We start from the raw sequence: 18869 nt of genomic DNA, 5'->3' as shown, positions 1-18869 counted from the left end.
TTTCCTGTGGATATGGTATAAATGTCCAAAATGGAAATGCCCTTTAAGATGTCAATAAGGTAGTTCCCCCTCAGTATTTACCTATTTGAAGCAGCTTTGATATTGCTCTGCTCAATTCCATCATCGTTGCTGTTCCACTGGATGGATCAATAGCACCAAACACCCAAGCATCTCTGTGATTGCCCAGAATCACATAACGATCTATACATTAAAAAAACAAGAGATAAAAATTCCCTGTTATGCATTTTATGTAAAAATTAATGAGAAATTCAGTTTTATAAGATGGTTATTATGATGTTCATGCTCTAAAGTTCCCTGTGTGAATGGAGCGGTGGTCTTAGTGTGTGACTCTTTGGGGCGCTGTCATTAGGTGACCTTATTGTTGACCAACTACTGACTGTGTCCTTAAAGAGGTATTCCCAGCTCCAAGATCCTATCACAATATGTAGTTGGTGTAATAATGGTAATATTAGCAAATATGTCCAATTAGAAATGTAGTATAGTTTTTCTGGTTCCCTATCTCTCTTTCCTCATGTGTAGGCAATACAGGACCTTAGGTGTCCTGTATTAGTTAGCAGCTAGCTAACTAACTGTGACTTTATCAATGGACGTAACCATGGATACCTAAGGTCCTGCGATGCCTGCACATTAGGAAAGAGAGATGGGGAACCAGAAAAACGATACTACATTTCTAATTGGACATATTTGCTAATATTACTATTATTACACGTACTACATTTTGGGATAGGATCTAGGAGATGGGAATACCCCTTTAAGGAAATGACTTGGATCACATTTTCGTAAAACTTTTAAAATAAACGATCGTTCATCGCTAGTTTGAAAGGTTGCTGCGTTTTAAAGATGAATAAATAATGGCCACATTTTTTTCTGATAAATGTCTGTCATGCTCAATTTTGGACAGTTATTACTTTACTTGTTTCACCATCTGCCAAGGAGATACTAATAGATGTATAAAGAAAATTCCTTCTAAGGAAATTGGTTGCGTTATAAACATAATATAAAGACTCATTTCATTTTTCTTTAATTTACTTACCAGGCTCATACTGTCCTTCAATAAATCCAAAGACATTCCTGATTGATTTCTGTACATTATATGTTTTCACATACAATTTTATTTTGCTGTTAACAAAAAAGAAGAGACCACATAGTGATTAATACAAACTGATCTGCTGAGCAAACAGATATTGAGTGTGTCAAAGTGGAAGACATTGGGCCCAATGCTTCAAAGCTTCCACCGTCAAAGCTTTGAAAAGTCGCAAAATTCAGGAGGACCTCTGACTTCTTCATACCAGTTTCTCCCAGCTCCGCCAAGATGGGTAAACCTGGGGCGGGACAGGGACGTGGCGACAACTGCTCGTAAAATTCATGATGAGCGGCGGCTTTCGCTCCAGCAGGGGCTTGAGTAAGATTTGTGGCAAGGCACACATTAAGATGCATGCTGCTCGTCCAACTCTCTTCATAAAAGAGGTGCACCACTAACAATGCCGATCTTGATGAATCAGGCCCATTAACTAACACAATAATTTGCTAAACCTAAGGTCTACTTCACGGCTATCTGATACCAATTCTGTACAGCATTCCTTTTTTTTTTTTTTTTTTTTTTTTTTTTTTTATAGCGTACAGCACCATTAGGGGATTTTCCTCCTGTGCTTTTTTTAAAGAAAACCTGCCACTAGGCCAAAATGGCCCTTTTTTGCTCTTTTATTTTTTACCTGCTGCTCCCTGGAGTATACCATTTTTTTTAATATGCCAACCGATTCCAGAGTTAAGAGCCTTTTTATTAGATGCAAATTTTGGTGGTCTTTACAAGGGAATGTGGTTAACAGGGTAATTATGCAGATCACTAAATATAAAGACCCATATCTCTGAAACTGGATGACTGATTCGAAAAAAAAAAATTGCATACTAAAGCCATGGGAATAAAATAAAAGCAGAAACTGGCCATTTTTGACATGGTTATAGGTCCCCTTTAACTTAATTTACATCTTCCAACTCTATTTTTCAAATCAAAATAAATTAAGAAATGTATAAGTACAGAATTTTAGACATATCTGTAAATCACTTGAAGCTCAATCATCTGCTTAGACATGGAAATAAATACATTTTGGCAGTCTGCAGCCAACACATACATTAAAGGGGTATTCCCATCTCCAAGATCCTATCCCAATTTGAAGTAGGTGTAATAATAATAATATTAGCAAATGCCTCTAATTAGAATTGTATAGTTTTTCTGATTCGCTATGTCTCTCTTCTCATGTGCATGCCTTAACACCTCCCCTTGAGAAAGCTGTACGCGAAACACGCGTCGGGCAGTTCTGACAGGGCCCCACCAAGTCTCTCCCTATTTTGGGTAAGCATTACAAACCTGTACACTAACCCTGTGCCTCTTTCTATGTCTATGACCATTGGGCCTTTTACTATACATGGTGATTGGTTAGATAGGCTTAGTATTTACCATGTACTGCTTGATATTTTGGACTGATTTGGTGGCTCTCTGTCTGTTATTCCTCCTCATCCATGATATCCAGGTATATTGCTTGTTAGCTGCTATTAATGAATTTTTTCAAATAAAATATTTTGTCTTTATTCTATTGGTGGTTTATGGTTACTCCAATTCTTTTCTTCTTGTACATTATATTGAGATGAGAAAATATAGAAAATACAAGTCATTTAACTATCTAATATAAACTAGCTATGAAGGGTATAGACTGTGGGTTCATGGCTTCTGACATTTGTAGTATGCGTAGGAACTAATGCGCGGCATACAGCGTGACACGTGTTATACATATAGCATGCAGTAGGACAGGATCCTACTCCTCATCATTCCTTAAGAGTTTTTAAGAGAGAATTCCTATCATTTTCCAACTCATTAACCATAGTTACAAATGTCTCTTGCTTTATGATTATTGTATTTCTGTTTTTGGACCTTTAATTACCGTTTGACAATTTTGTCATTTCCTGTTTTATCACTAAATTCTAAGTCGCCGTCACTGATATATTTAGTGCATACAATTTATGCTACAAATATATCAAATATTAGTAAGTCACTATATAAATATGAACAAAACAGTAATAATGTAATACGAATACTGCCTCCCCCCAAAAAAAAAATATTCCTATGTAATAGCTAGAGGCAAAGCATGCCACAAACATTCATTATGCCCTTGTTACATGATTAATATTACACACAAATGTACATGTATCGGTCATTTACAAAAGTAATCACTTTATTACTGTTTGATGAATCTTTTTTTTTGTGTGTGTTTTTCTTACATTTCACACATGTTTAGCACCAGGACCGCTTTCACTGCAAAAGTCAAATGTGCCATTGGCTCCCATTTGCCCAACAAAGGCCTGTATATCACTGTTCAACATAAAGGCGTCTGGTAAAGTAATAGGCATGTGGTATTACAGTGACATTATTGCAGAGCTGAGAAAATTTCTGAAAATTCGGCTAGCAAGTTTTGACATAGAATTAATTTTCTAAGCGTATCGATTTGCCGCAAAACAAAAGTGCTCCAAAGCTTTAAGTTGTCATGACAAGACGTGTATGACACTAAGATCTCTTAGACTGTATCTAACCCCTTTTAAGGGCTCATCCAGATGTCTGTTTTTTTTTCATACGAGTGCTATCATGGTTTTTCACGGATAGCACTTGTACCTATAATGGGGAATGGGGCTATTCACATGGCCGTTATTTTTTTGCGGATGAAGCAGTTTGCGCAAAATTACTGAGTCATGTTCAATATTTATCCAAGTGTTGGATCAAAATCGTGAATGCAAGTCTTTAGGTATGTGAAAAAAAAATTGAGACAGCACTCAAATGCCATCTGAGTAAGGTCCGATATTCAGGGACTGTTAGATACGAGGAGTTGGAGAATTTTTTTTTTTTCACATACAAGAAAAACTTAATGAACATTGGACCTAACTCTTATAAAACTCTGACGACACTCTGATGAAACTATGTCTGATTTTTTTTTTTCATTCCTAAAAGAAAACCTGACATCTGAATGAGTACTTATGCAAAAGCAAAATTGGTACTGCCAAAGTGACCTCAATATACAGTGGGTGAAATAAATATTGAATGTGTCACCAATTTTCTCAGTTAATATATTTCTAAAGGTGCTATTGTCATGAAATTCTCACCATATGTCATTAACACAACCCATCCAATCCACACAGGCAAAGAAATCTAACCATAGATGTCCATAAATTAAGTTGTGTGTAATAATGAGAAATGACACAGGAAAAAGCATTGGAGAAAGAGAAGAGCAAAAAGCCATGGAAAGACATGACACCAGCTGAAATCTGTCAGTAATTAGAAACCAATCCTGCTACTTAGTGAAAAATCAGCTGGTTCAACTGATGGCCCATAAAAAGGTGTCAAATAACCAAGGTGCCACACAAGAAGCATCTCATGATGGGTAAAACCAATGAGCTGTCTCCAGACCTTCCCAACCTTATAACATACTGATGGCATTGGTTACAGAAGAATTTATAAACTACTGAAGGTTCCAGTGAGCACTGTTGGGGCCATAATCCGGAAGTGGAAAGAACATAATTTCACCATAAACTGGCCATGACCAGGTGTTCCCCGCAAGATTTCAGACAGAGGAGTGAAAAGAATTATCAGATGAGTTGTGAAGAGCCAAGGACCACCTGTGGAGAGCTACAGAAATATCTGTAATGAGCAGGTACAATTGTTTCAAAGAAAAGTAATGCACTCAACCACCATGGCCTGTATGTACGTTCACCACACAAGACTCAATTGCTGAGCAAAAAGCATGTTCAAGCACTTTTAAAGTTTTGCTCAGCAACATTTACACAAGCCTGTGAAATACTGGGAGAGTATAGTCTGGTCAGACGAGATCAAAATTGAACTCTTTGAATGCCATAATACACCATGATTGGAGGCCAAAACGCACAAACAGTGAAGTTTGGGGTGGGAACATCAAGGTGTTGGGCTGTTTTTCAGCATACGACACTGGCAAACTTTGCATTGTTGAAAGAAGGATGAACGCACAAATGTGCCAAGACATTCTTCATAAAAATCTTCTGCCACTTACCAGGATGATTAAGATGAAACGAGGGTGGACATTTCAACAAGACAATGATCCCAAACACACAGCCAGGGAATCTCACAATTGGTTTCAGAGAAAGAAAATAAAGCTGGTAGAATGGTCGAGCCAATCACCTGACCTGAATCCAATAGAAAATGTATGGAAGGAACTTAAGCTCAAGAGTTCATAGAAGGAGCCCGCAGGAGCTTCAGGATTTGAAGAGTGTTTGTGTGGAAGAATGGGCCAAAATCACACATGATCAATGCCTGCGACTAGTTTCTCAATACAGGAGGCGTCTTGAAGCTGTCATCCCCAACAAAGGCTTGTGTACGAAGTATTAAAGGGAACCTGTCATGTGAAAAAATGCTATTAGCCTGCAGATATGGGGTTAATCTGCAGGTTAATAGCCTTCCGAACCTACCTGGCGCCAGCATTAGACCCCCGCTGCCCAGAGGAAATTAACTTTATTTCTCCTGGTAGGGTTCGGGTTTCAGTCACGGGGGTATCGCAGGCATGGGCTCTGTCTGTGTATAGAGAACGGCAGCTGTAAGCATGCGCTTGGCACTGACTGACAGCAGGCTTAGCATTAGGGAAAATGACTCTGCTGTACAAGCTGTGCTCCACTGGGAACCGCTGATCTGTGATGGCCCCGGTACTGACCACCACAGTGCAAGGTATGATAATCCATAAGATGTTATAGCTGCAGGGCATTATTTTGAGGCCTGCGTGGCCACACAAGAAGGCATTATTTTGTTCTCTGATGCTTCAGCAGTGTGGGAAATGGTGCCAGGCAATTTTTTTTTAATTAAATCTCAAAATGCTCAAATTTACTTGAATTTGAGCAAACTCTACTCGGACCTTGATATGACGTTGTATTTTGCTGCTGATAATAGTTAAATCCTTACTAATTTTACTGTTATTTAATGATACAAAATAGAAATATGGAAAGGTCCAAGAGGGTGGAGTAAATCTTTTCCATAAGCACTACGCTGTTTAGACCACTCCAATATTACGTCAATACTACTTCATTTATCACTTTGACAGCTCTGCTTGAATAAATATAGATACCATCAAGAGATTCATTCAATGGCAAAGAATACCTTTAATTATAATGATACATCTCATAGGCTTTCATGGTCTCCTTTTAGATGCATTTTCAAGAATATATCTTTTTTTTTTTTTTTTTTTTTTTTTTTTTTTACTCCCTAGGGAGTGTGGATATCCCGCTGTCACATTTAGATATTCTTTGTGCTAAAAATTCATCCTCATCGCATAGATAAACATCGTATTTTACATAGATTACAAGTGGCTATTACAATGGTTCTGATGGGGAATTATCATCTACGACGCTGGTTACATGGGCAGTTTTTATCAAGAAGCTTCTCCAACCAATCAATATAAAATATATTGTTCATTATACTAGTACCAGCCATTGCTGCAGGGAATAAATATGGGCACATTCATTTTCCTTCTCATTATTAGCAATTTTGAGGTTGATTCCCACACATTCAGTGTTTCGGCCATTTAGAAGATTTCTATAATGGACCATCATTTGAGTCACCAGATTTCCCTTCCATGGTTTTCTGAGAATCACAGGCAATAATGATAACAGAAAAGAGCATCGTTATAATGATAATTGTAATCTGTGGAATTTCAAGTCCTTGATTAAACAGAATCTTATTTTAAAGAAAATGTGCCACCGCAGGACACCGGAAAAGGAAGAAGAAAGACTTAGAAGTGTTTGGAATGCAAGTTGTACAGAGCCATAATATGGCTCTTAGACTCCTACGGACCCCATTGTATCCCCACAAAGTAACATTATCCAAATGTGGTACTAGGAGGAAACTACAAATACAATATTGATGCAGCTATGAATGCCAGGTTCACACAAGCATACTTTACTGACCGCAATGCCCGGACTGACCGCAGGTCTCCAGACTTATAGCCTCAGACATATATGAGGGTGTAAGTTCATGTCCCCACTGCCAGACCAAGAAATTCCATCTATAAATGGGCTGTAAAATAACCCCTGCGAACAAGGCGTATTGCAGCTTGTGCAAAATATAACTTACATTCCACATATATATATATATATATATATATAATAATATAATATAATATATATATATATATATATATATATATATATACACCAGAGAAACCTGACCAGCACCTCCTAATGTGAACTGGTGCCAGCTGATGTAACTAAAATATATCAAAAGGATGCAGCAGCACTCCATATGGTATATATATATATATATATATATATGTATATGTATATATATATATATATATATATATATATATACATACAGTACAGACCAAAAGTTTGGACACACCTTCTCATTTAAAGATTTTTCTGTATTTTCAGGACTATGAAAATTGTACATTCACACTGAAGGCATCAAAACTATGAATTAACACATGTGGAATTATATACTTAACAAAAAAGTGTGAAACAACTGAAAATATGTCTTATATTCTAGGTTCTTCAAAGTAGCCACCTTTTGCTTTGATGACCGCTTTGCACACTCTTGGCATTCTCTTGATGAGCTTCAAGAGGTAGTCACCGGAAATGGTTTTCACTTCACAGGTGTGCCCTGTCAGGTTTAATAAGTGGGATTTCTTGCCTTATAAATGGGGTTGGGACCATCAGTTGTGTTGTGCAGAAGTCTAGTGGATACACAGCTGATAGTTCTACAGAATAGACTGTTAGAATTTGTATTATGGCAAGAAAAAGCAGCTAAGTAAAGAAAAACGAGTGGCCATCATTACTTTAAGAAATGAAGGTCAGTCAGTCCGAAAAATTGGGCAAACTTTGAAAGTGTCCCTAAGTGCAGTTGGAGAACCAACCAGCGCTACAAAGAAACTGGCTCACATGAGGACCGCCCCAGGAAAGGAAGACCAAGAGTCACCTCTGCTTCTGAGGATCAGTTTATCCGAGTCACCAGCCCCAGAAATCGCAGGTTAACAGCAGCTCAGATTAGAGACCAGGTCAATGCCACACAGAGTTCTAGCAGCAGACACATCTCTACAACAACTGTTAAGAGGAGACTTTGTGCAGCAGGCCTTCATGGTAAAATAGCTGCTAGGAAACCACTGCTAAGGACAGGCAACAAGCAGAAGACTTGTTTGGGCTAAAGAACACAAAGAATAGACATTAGACCAGTGGAAATCTGTGCTTTGGTCTGATGAGTCCAAATTTGAGATCTTTGGTTCCAACCACTGTGTCTTTGTGCGACGCAGAAAAGATGAACGGATGGACTCTACATGCCTGGTTCTCACCGTGAAGCATGGAGGAGGAGGTGATGGTGTGGGGGTGCTTTGCTGGTGACACTGTTGGAGATTTATTCAAAATTGAAGGCATACTGAACCAGCATGGCTACCACAGCATCTTGCAGCGGCATGTTATTCCATCCGGTTTGCGTTTAGTTGGACCATCATTTATTTTTCAACAGGACAATGACCCCAAACACACCTCCAGGCTGTGTAAGGGCTATTTGACCAAGAAGAGGAGTGATGGGGTGCTACGCCAGATGACCTGGCCTCCACAGTCACCAGACCTGAACCCAATCGAGATGGTTTGGGGTGAGCTGGACCGCAGAGTGAAGGCAAAAGGGCCAACAAGTGCTAAGCATCTCTGGGAACTCCTTCAAGATTGTTGGAACACCATTTCCGGTGACTACCGCTTGAAGCTCATCAAGAGAATGCCAAGAGTGTGCAAAGCAGTCATCAAAAGCAAAAGGTGGCTACTTTGAAGAACCTAGAATATAAGACATATTTTCAGTTGTTTCACACTTTTTTGTTAAGTATATAATTCCACATGTGTTAATTCATAGTTTTGATGCCTTCAGCGTGAATGTACAATTTTCAAAGTCATGAAAATACAGAAAAATCTTTAAATGAGGTGTGTCCAAACTTTTGGTCTGTACTGTGTGTGTGTGTGTGTATATATATATATATATATATATATATATATATATATATATATATATATATATATATATATATATATATATATATATATATACAGTACAGACCAAAAGTTTGGAAACACCTTCTCATTTAAAGATTTTTCTGTATTTTCTTGACTATGAAAATTGTATATTCACACTGAAGGCATCAAAACTATGAATTAACACATGTGGAATTATATACTTAACAAAAAAGTGTGAAACAACTGAAAATATGTCTTATATTCTAGGTTCTTCACAGTAGGCACCTTTTGCTTTGATGACTGTTTTGCACACTCTTGGCATTCTCTTGATGAGCTTCAAGAGGTAGTCACTGGAAATGGTCTTCCAACAATCTTGAAGGAGTTCCCAGAGATGCTTAGCACTTGTTGGCCCTTTTGCCTTCACTCTGCGGTCCAGCTCACCCCAAACCATCTCGATTGGGTTCAGGTCTGGTGACTGTGGAGGCCAGGTCATCTGGCGTAACCCCCCATCACTCTCCTTCTTGGTCAAATAGCCCTTACACAGCCTGGAGGTGTGTTTGGGGTCATTGTCCTGTTGAAAAATAAATGATGGTCCAAACCGGATGGAATAGCATGCCGCTGCAAGATGCTGTGGTAGCCATGCTGGTTCAGTATGCCTTCAATTTTGAATAAATCCCCAACAGTGTCACCAGCAAAGCCCCCCCACACCATCACACCTCCTCCTCCATGCTTCACGGTGGGAACCAGGCATGTAGAGTCCATCCGTTCACCTTTTCTGCGTCGCACAAAGACACTGTGGTTGGAACCAAAGATCTCGAATTTGGACTCATCAGACCAAAGCACAGATTTCCACTGGTCTAATGTCCATTCCTTGTGTTCTTTAGCCCAAACAAGTCTCTTCTGCTTGTTGCCTGTCCTTAGCAGTGGTTTCCTAGCAGCTATTTTACCATGAAGGCCTGCTGCACAAAGTCTCCTCTTAACAGTTGTTGAAGAGATGTGTCTGCTGCTAGATCTCTGTGTGGCATTGACCTGATCTCCAATCTGAGCTGCTGTTAACCTGCGATTTCTGAGGCTGGTGACTCGGATAAACTTATCCTCAGAAGCAGAGGTGACTCTTGGTCTTCCTTTCCTGGGGCGGTCCTCATGTGAGCCAGTTTCTTTGTAGCGCTTGATGGTTTTTGCAACTGTACTTGGGGACACTTTCAAAGTTTTCCCAATTTTTCGGACTGACTGACCTTCATTTCTTAAAGTAATGATGGCCACTTGTTTTTCTTTTCTTAGCGGCTTTTTTCTTGCCATAATACAAATTCTAACAGTCTATTTAGTAGGACTATCAGCTGTGTATCCACCAGACTTCTGCACAACACAACTGATGGTCCCAACCCCATTTATAAGGCAAGAAATCCCACTTATTAAACCTGACAGTGCACACCTGTGAAGTGAAAACCATTTCCGGTGACTACCTCTTGAAGCTCATCAAGAGAATGCAAAGAGTGTGCAAAGCAGTCATCAAAGCAAAAGGTAGCTACTTTGAAGAACCTAGAATATAAGACATATTTTCAGCTGTTTCACACTTTTTTGTTAAGTATATAATTCCACATGTGTTAATTCATAGTTTTGATGCCTTCAGTGTGAATGTACAATTTTCATAGTCAGGAAAATACAGAAAAATCTTTAAATGAGAAGGTGTGTCCAAACTTTTGGTCTGTACTGTATATATATATATACTGTGTTCCAAATTATTATGCATATAATATTTTCTCAGATTTTCCCAAATTACCTATATGAATTGCAGTCATTGTAATTTTCCAGTCAAATAACTATTAGAGTACAATTGAAAGGTTTTTGTACAAACTGCCTATGACAACAGGATATTTTTAAAAAAATAAAAAACTCAAACTGCACTCAAAATGCATGTTCCAAATTATTATGCACAGCAGAGTTTTCAACCTTTTCATTTTAATAAAGAACAAAAAAAAGGTCGTTTTTTAAATTATAAGCATTAGCAGGTTATTACAAACTGAAATCAAACAGTTTTCAACTCAAAACTTTATTCTAGGTGATGTTACATTTGCACATAGGACCCCTTGTTCGAAAGGAGCTTCTGAACTCTCTCGTCCATTGAATTTGTCAGGTTTTGGATGGTTTCTGCTTTAATTGTTTTGCATGAGGACAGAATACCCTCCCAGAGCTGTTGCTTAGATGTGAACTGCCTCCCGCCATCATAGACACTCCTTTTGATGATGCTCCAGAGGTTCTCAATGGGGTTGAGGTCAGGGGAGCATGGGGGTCACACCATAAGTTTGTCCCCTTTTATGCCCATAGCAGCCAGAGATGCACATGTGTTATGTGCAGCATGAGACGGGGCATTATCAAGCATGAAAATGATCTTGCTGCGGAATGCACGGTCCTTCTTCTTGAATCATGGAAGGAAGTGCTGTTTGAGAAACTCAACATACATTATGGAGTTCATCTTTACCCCTTCAGGGATCCTAAAAGGGCCGACAGTCTCTCTCCCCGTGATTCCAGCCCAAAACATTACTCCACCTCCTCCTTGTTAGCGCCGTAGCCGTGTTTGCATGGGGTGTCCATCAACCAGCCATCCTCCACTCCATCTATCTGGACCATCGAGATCATTTCATGCATGATAATGCCCCGTCTCATGCTGCACATAACACATGTGCATCTCTGGCTGCTATGGGCATAAAAGGGGACAAACTTATGGTGTGGCACCCATGCTCCCCTGACCTCAACCCCATTGAGAACCTCTGGAGCATCATCAAAAGGAGTGTCTATGATGGCGGGAGGCAGTTCACATCTAAGCAACAGCTCTGGGAGGGTATTCTGTCCTCATGCAAAACAATTAAAGCAGAAACCATCCAAAACCTGACATTCAATGGACGAGAGAGTTCAGAAGCTCCTTTCGAACAAGGGGTCCTATGTGCAAATGTAACATCACCTAGAATAAAGTTTTGAGTTGAAAACTGTTTGATTTCAGTTTGTAATAACCTGCTAATGCTTATAATTTAAAAAACGACCATTTTTTTTGTTCTTTATTAAAATGAAAAGGTTGAAAACTCTGCTGTGCATAATAATTTGGAACATGCATTTTGAGTGCAGTTTGAGTTTTTTATTTTTTTAAAAATATACTGTTATCATAGGCAGTTTGTACAAAAACCTTTCAATTGTACTCTAATAGTTATTTGACTGGAAAATTACAATGACTGCAATTCATATAGGTAATTTGGGAAAATCTGAGAAAATATTATTTGCATAATAATTTGGAACACAGTGTATATATATATATACAGTATATATACACAGTCATGCATGCATGCACACACAGGTGCATTAGAAATATATTTAATATGAGGATTGGGGAAGCTGGCAACAAGCCTCACTTACTTGCCCTTGACTTGTGTCCCATCCAGCTATACAGGGCCGCCGGTGTGTCTTTGGCCGTCCGAGACATGGCCCTGGACCATCAGGGGGCCTACTCGCCGTCGGGGCCCGGGCACCGCTCCCTCAGGATCTCTGCAGGACCGCCAGCGCTGCTGCTTGATTGCCGGCAGTTTCCCAGACATAGAGATTGTCTGGTTTGCCGACTCTAGAACACGCAATATATAATTGTCCATGTGAGAAGCAATCCGTGTCTAGATTTAAACCACACAATTCTAAAGATTGGCCGTGAGCTTTGTTGATGGTGTTTGCAAACGCCAATCGATTTGGGAATTGCAATTTCTTAAATTGAAATGGCATATCCGTTGGAATCATAGGAATGCGAGGAATGAGGACATCTTCACCTTTGAAAGGTCCTGTCAAGATTGTTGCTTCAACGACGTTGCTCATTAATTGTTTTACTGCAAGCCGCGTGCCATTGCAAAGCTTTGGCTGATTGATATGTCACAACATGATAATTGGCACGCTGATTTTCAATTGCAGTGCGTGTGGTGGCATCCCTGGCAGATCGAGTGAATTAAAAAATTCTGTTGGATAATTAACAGCTTCATCTGCTTCTACAACAGTGTCGACGGATTTGTATGTGACTGCCTCGCTTTGAATGTTAGACTGAATAATATTGTTACGTTCATAGACGTCTTTGTTCTTGGTCACAAGAATAGCTCGTTCACTCAGCCAATCATGATTCTTATAACTGATTTGAATATTGGGAAATATTTTTTCAACCAATTGTTCTTTTGACGTCACTAAATTGCAGAAGTAATGAGGCAATGAAAGTCGTCCTGAGGTCAGATTAACCGGCACCTTTCTGTTCCCAATTTCCAGCAATTCATGTGAGAATTTTTCAGCTGATTGATCTTTTTAGAGCTGCACACGCATAGTTGTAGTTAATTTAAACATCTTTACGTGTCGCCACAAAGTAGAGTATTTCAGGCAAGCATTTATTTCGCCCGCTGGGGTCAATCGAGGAATTACAGGTAATGTTTGCCTGAAATCTCCTGCAAGCAATATTAATGCGTTCTCAAATGGTCGGATGTTTCCACGTAAATCTTGCAATGATCGATCAAGAGCCTCTAGCGATTTTTTTGTGCGCCATTGTGCATTCATCCCAAACAATAAGTTTGCATTTCTGTAATACTTTTCCCATGCCGGATGCTTTGGAAATGTTGCACGTAGTAGTTACAATGGATTGCATGTTCAATGACAATTTCAAAGCTGAATGAGCAGTTCTTCCACCTGGTAGCAATGTCGCAGCTATTTCGGACAAAGCAAGAGCTAAGGCTTTGTCATTTTGGGATCGAATTGCTGCCAGAATCAATCTAATTAGGAACTTTTTATCAGTTCCTCCTGGCGCATCTAAGAAGAAGATTTCTCCAACTCCGTTATTAATAGTCTGCATTATTTGATCTTAAATGCCTTTTTGCTCAAGCGTTAGCTTAGGAATATTTGATTCTACATGCGACAAAAGATCACCCATGTTGTAATTTTGTTCACGACGCAATTCTACATCGAATGAAGCAGCAGCAGATCGATTCGGTGATGGCATTCCCAATTGATTGAGAACTTTGTTCGCGATTTGTAAGCACAAATCTTCAATCGTTATCAATGCTTCGTTGTAGATTTCTGCTGTAAAATCCATGTTCATATTCGAATTCTCCTTGTGAATTCGACGGAAAATATCTTCAGTCATGTGCGATTTATATTTCTCCCATAACTCTGTTGGAGATGGAGAGCAGGCGGTCAAAATGATTGCAAACAATGCACGAATTTGATTTGGTTGTGACGTGTTGCACGCGTCATTAATGCATACATCCCAGTGTCTATCGTTCTCAAATAAATTCAGAACTTGGCATGCACTGCGGAAAGTGGCATGTGTAACGCCGTTGACAATTCTCAATTGTTGGAAAGACGTTGGACCGGCCACATTTACCAACAGCATGCAAAGAAAGAAGCATTCATCTTGATTGAGCTGCACGGTGTACAGTCTACCTATTGTAGTTTCAGCGTGTATTGCTTGTACGTCCATCAGCTGGTATATAAAAACATAGTAGGTATATAAAAACATGCATGTATTCGAATGCAACGTTGTGTCAAAAATTCAAAGCAATCGGCGAAGAAGTTTTGGAGATTTAAGATTTTGAACAAATGAACATTTACATTTTTATTCATATAGATAGATAACTCATGTCACAATTCCAGGAAGGGCAGAAACTCTTCCAATCCGGTTACCTTTATAAAATATACTACTGGTATATATACTTTATAATGCCCTTTTAATGTCTTATTGTCGCAGTGTCTGCTGAAAATAGCTGATATGAAACCTGACATTTGTGCCCCCTTACACTGCAGCTGTTGACCCTTCTGCCGTCATCTTTTAAAGTTCTGCCTTAGCACGACAGCAGAATGTATTGATTGAGGCAATGATTTAACTCAAGACTCTGAAATGAGAGACTAAGATTATGTTCACACGTTGCATTTTTGCTGCGTTTATTAAAAGCTGCTTTTTACAATATCAGCTAAGCTATGAGATTTCAGAAATCTCATGCACACTCTTGTTTGTTTTTTTTCCTGACTGACTTGGAAAACTGTGTTGTTGTTTTTTCTAAATCTTCAGCATGTGGATTCTTTCAGCGTTTTTAGCAGTGTTTTTTTTACCCATAGGAATCAGTGAGTGCGAAAAAACGCAACTGCATTTTTTAAGCGTTTTTTGAATGAAACTAACTTTATGAAACATGTACTGCAAAAAACGCATAGAAAATGCTGCAAGAACGCTAAAAAAAACAATTGTTTTGCATACAGCATTTTTACTGCCAAGAGAGCAGGTTTTGGCTACAGAAAAGAAAACGCATAAAAAACACTGTGTGAACATGTCCTAATTGTCCGAGAGTTACCTTAATACTATTCCCCATTCACACATTAACTTTTAGCAATGCAGGTCCTTTCTGACCAGGTTGTCGCTGAATGGCACAGACAGCATAGTGACACAAGGGACAAAATTGTAGACCTGCACAACCCTGGGATGGGCTACAGGACAATAGGCAAGCAGCTTGGTGAGAAGGCAATAACTGTTGGCACAATTCTTAGAAAATGGAAGAAACACAAGATGACTGTCAATTTTCCTTGGTCTGGGGTTCATTACAATCTCGCCTCGTGGGGTAAGGATGATTCTGAGAAAGGTCAGGAATCAGCCCAGAACTACACGGGAAGACCTGGTCAATGATCTGAAGAGAGCTGGAACCACAGTCACAAACATTACCATTAGTAACACACTACTCCGTCACGCAATAAAATCCTGCAGGGTACGCAAGGTCCCCCTGCTCATGCCAGAACATGTCCAGGCCCCTCTGAAGCTCGCCAATGACTATCTGGATGATCCAGAGGAGGCATGGGAGAAGGTCATGTGGTCAGATGAGACCAAAATAGAACTTTTTGGCATCAACTCCACTCGCCATGTTTGGAGGAAGAAGGATGAATACAACCCCAAGAACACCATCCCAACTGTGAAGCATGGTGGGGGAAATATCATACTTTGGGAGTTGCTTTTCTGCATAGGAGACAGGATGACTGCTTCATATTGAAGGGAGGATGGATGTGGTCATGTATCTCGAAATTTTCCTGGAGTGGTCTAGCCACTGAACCCAATAGAAAATCTTTGGAGGGAGCTGAAACTCAATGTTGCCCAGAGACAGCCCCAAAACCTGAAAGATCTGGAGAAAATCTGTATGGAGGAGTGGGCCAAAATCCTTGCTGCAGTGTGTGCAAACTTGGCCAAGATCTACAGGAAACATCTGACCTCTGTAATTGCAGACAAAGGTTTCTGTACCAAATGTTCTGTTTTCTATTGTATCAAATACTTATTTCATGCAATAAAATGTAAATTAATTAAAAATTATACAATTTGATTTTCTGGAATATTTTTTAAGATTCTGTCTCTCACAGTTGAAGTGTACCTACGATAACAATTACAGACCTCTCCATTTCTTTGTAGGTGGTAAAACTTGAAAAATCGTCAGTGTATCAAATACCTATTTTCCCCACTGTGTATGGTATGGAGAAATAGATTTAGGACTCCCCCTGGCCATCCACCATCACACTATAAAACAAAATCTGAAAATATTTAAACAAAAATGTAACTTTTTCAAAGTGCTCTTAGAAAAGGAGACTGCTCAAATATCTAATGCTCTAAGATTTCTGATAAACAGTGATGGAAAGAGGTAAATTGTATACATATGAATCATCCTTAGAGGCTCAAATACGTGAAAGAAAAATTGTGCTCGATCTCAGAATCAATGAGGATTTTCAGGTAGTAAAGTGCAAAATGCGAGTGTAGGCTGCAGACTGTAAAGGCTAGTGGAAGAACTTGGCTAATGGAAAATGTAGGATACAGAAATAACAAGTAATCATTGGCTGTAAACCATAATACTCAACATTAACAGAAATAAACACTTGGAATAGATCACTCTGTTTGTAATGACTCTATATAACATATGAGTTTCACTTTTTATATTGAAGAACTAAAATAAATGAACTCATTGATGTTATACTAATTTTGTGAGAAGCACTTGTATGTGTAATATAAAAATAGTTACTATTATATTATTTTTCATGGGAGTGACCTAGTGATTAAACAGCTGACAGCTATAACAGCACAGTTGTGTTCAGGCTGAAAAAGCCTTCTTGGAAAAATTCTGCAATAATTGGCAGTAAAGCTCTACCTAAATGCTGATGAATCCAGCCCAAAGAAGGATTTGCAAAGCAGTATTGTTGCTGTTTTTTGTCATTCTTTCAAATGTGATGTAATGTACTCAAATTGCTGTGGCCAGGTGTTTGCCGTCAGTCAATACATAACTATATACAGGCTTATTTCCTATTTTTGTAGTAAATGCTATTTGTTGCCAAAATGGTATATGCTTTAGGCAGGTGGCCCCATTACTTTTTCTTATATAGACTTCAGTAGGTTTTTAATATGTCTTTGTTCACAATTTGGTGTACTTTCTAGGTTTAGGGTTATATCCAATGGCTACACAGGAGCAGTATTTCCCAGAAAACAGCATGAAAACCCGGAGGTGCAATCTGTACCTTGGTTCTCGTATAGACAAGCGTGTAATTGTACTGTGTGCACCATGAACTGCACACGGAGAACAAGCAAACCCATTGGAACCAGTGTGCCATGTTCCCATGTAACATTTTTTCCATTGCCTTTTTTTGTGCAGAGAACCCACTATGTTTAACAATCCAAGGAAAGTGGATGCGATTTCATGAAAAATATTGCCTACTGTATATTTAAAGACGCTGAAGAACTTCACTTTTTTAGCACTTTTTTCTCACCCCAAAACCTGTGTGTACATATATATATGACTCAAAGAAAATGCATGTAAAATTTTAATTGCATTTTTGAACATGCAATTCCAGCGTTATTGCACAAAAGAAAAAGCATTGAAAAAAGGGGGAAAATATTACTGATAGCAGAAATATAGCCTAAAACTGGATTAGAATCTAGTCTAGTCACCTGTTCCCCAGCCCTTATTTTAGCTTTATATAATCTCATCTTGTTAGACCCCAGGAGAAGTAACAAATATTACAGATCTGTCCATATTTCCTGTGGTGTTCTCCTCCGCCAGAAGCTCTCACAGATTAAATTCATAAGAAGTGTATGTATTTTATCCCTTTTATTTTATACTGTTTTTGCCTTTATGTATGTCTTTTTTTATTTCATCTTTTGTAACCTTTTTAAGCACTGCACTTATTTGTATTTTAAATATAAAATGTAATATGTTTGTTCCTTGCTGCTCTAAACTTATCCACAAACCTTGAAGTGGTCAATAATAGCTTGGTTGTGTTACCCTGTGTTTGCCAGAGTGCAAGAAGAGTACCTTTCAGGTGATCAGGAAAGCTGAGTGTGTGCTAGTGTGCAGTGTCCAGTGCAGCTGTCTCACTGGCCTATCAAAACTGCACGTGGTGGCAGCTAAAAGTTGTGTGGACGTGAGTATTGTCTGTGGGGTGCCCTGAGATGAAAGCTGGTGGTGTAGTCACATTCAGCTCTGCAGCAGATGCATAGGTATTTCTAATCAGACGAAGATGAATTCTGCTGTTCTTCCCCCTCCCCCCACACTGACTGCTGAAATACAGTACAGACCAAAAGTTTGGACACACCTTCTCATTTTTAAAGATTTTTCTGTATTTTCATGACTATGAAAATTGTACATTCACACTGAAGGCATCAAAACTATGAATTAACACATGTGGAATTATATACTTAACAAAAAAGTGTGAAACAACTGGAAATATGTCTTATATTCTAGGTTCTTCAAAGTAGCCACCTTCTGCTTTGATGACTGCTTTGCACACTCTTGGCATTCTCTTGATGAGCTTCAAGAGGTAGTCACCGGAAA

At 38.9% G+C, this 18869-nt stretch overlaps 1 pseudogene; it reads right to left on the bottom strand.

Annotated features, from left to right (window-relative positions):
- LOC141153786 (putative N-acetylated-alpha-linked acidic dipeptidase) overlaps positions 1–18869 on the bottom strand; it is a 190381-nt pseudogene that overhangs the window by 84542 nt on the left and 86970 nt on the right.

The sequence above is a fragment of the Phyllobates terribilis genome, unplaced genomic scaffold (genome assembly GCF_046119375.1).
Source record: "Phyllobates terribilis strain yellow unplaced genomic scaffold, ASM4611937v1 Scaffold_7__3_contigs__length_470593459, whole genome shotgun sequence".
In the NCBI taxonomy this organism is placed as follows: Eukaryota; Metazoa; Chordata; class Amphibia; order Anura; family Dendrobatidae; genus Phyllobates; species Phyllobates terribilis.
This window is presented reverse-complemented; position numbering and strand designations above follow the sequence as displayed.